A 1474-nucleotide genomic window follows, 5' to 3' on the forward strand; every position below is an offset into this window, starting at 1 on the left:
GGCCCGCCGCAAAAGGGTGCTGCTACGAGTGGAGAGGTGTTCACCCGTCGCCGGCCCCGTGCCCATGGGCCTGGGATTCCTGCTGGCACAACCATCGGGCCCCGGGTCGGGGCTGGCTGCCGGCAGGGGCGGCGAGGGGGGGCCGGCGCGGGTGGCGCGTTCGGGCCGGCGGCCGCCCGCCTCCCCACGGCCGGAGGGACGCGCGCCCATCGGGATGCAACGGCAGCCCCCGCCGCCGGCGGCCCCCTGGAAGTCGCGGGGTGATCGGAGGCGGGCAGCGCGCGCGCGCGCGCCTGCCTCGCCGGTGTGTACGTGGTGTGTGTGTGCGTGTGTGTGCGTGTGTGTGCAGGTGTGAGAGGGGAGGGGGGGTGCATGTGTGGCCTGCGGGCCGGCACCGAGGCCGGGGCGGCGCTGAAACTCGCGCGATTTACCCGGCCACCGGCGCCCACGCCTAGGCCTCAGTCATCGTCGGCGGCCGGCTATGGCCGATGGGCTGGAGCCCCCAACCATTTGGAGGGTTGGGAGCACCGCACACCCGAAGGGGGGGGGGCCGGGCGGAGGGGGGCGCAGGGCAACATGCGACCCTGTCAGTGCAAGGGGGCCTCTGCCTCCGCCGGAGGGGGGCCAGGGCGCCCGGGCGCCAGGCCACAGACCGCTTGCGCGCCTCTCTCTCTGCCGGAGGCAACGGGCGCCCCTGCGCCTGGGGGGGGGGGGCCCGGCTGCGGAGGAGCATGTGCCCGCTCGGGGAATTGGGTCCGGCCTCGGCGCCGGCAAAGGAGCGCCCCTGTCCATGGGCCGGGCAATGTGTGTGTGTGTGTGTACCGTGTGCGCGTGTGCGCGCGTGCGCGCAGACGGCCGGCATCCGGGCGGGTGACCGCGCTGCGTCCCCCCCGGGGGCCGGGGGCCGGGCCGCGGCTCTGTCTCGGCCGGCGGTGATCGGCCCGCGGCAGGCATCGGGCCGATATCCGGGGGCCCGCTGGCAGACGAGCAGCCCGCGGCGCCCTGGGGGCGCGCGATACCATGTGGGGGCGGGGGCCGCCGGTATGCCGGCCGACAATAGGCCGCCCGCCGGCCGGGCCCGGAACCGGCGGGAGGGGGGCCCTTTTCACACGGGCCCGGCGAGGCGCACACAAGCCCGCCGGACACCGGGACACACCTGAGAGCCGGGCCGGCGGGAGGATGGACCCCCCCCCCGGGCCCGCCGGGTCGGTCGGGCCGGGCCCATACGCGCCGGTCACAGTACACCAGTGCCCGGCCCAGGCCCGGGGGTCTAGAACGGCGGGAGCGCTTGGGCGGGCGCTCGCCCGGGCGTGGGCGTGCCCGGCCGCGTCGTTTCCGGCCGGGCGCACCGGCGGCCGGCTCCGGCCCGCGGCGGGGGCCGGCAGGACCCAAGAGAGAGAGAGTGAGCGAGAGGCAGAGAGGGGCGGGGGGGGGGGGGGCGACGCCCAGGCCAGCGGCCGGCATGTGAACCGGG

The sequence above is a fragment of the Fonticula alba genome (assembly GCF_000388065.1).
Source record: "Fonticula alba strain ATCC 38817 unplaced genomic scaffold supercont2.12, whole genome shotgun sequence".
NCBI lineage: Eukaryota > Rotosphaerida > Fonticulaceae > Fonticula > Fonticula alba.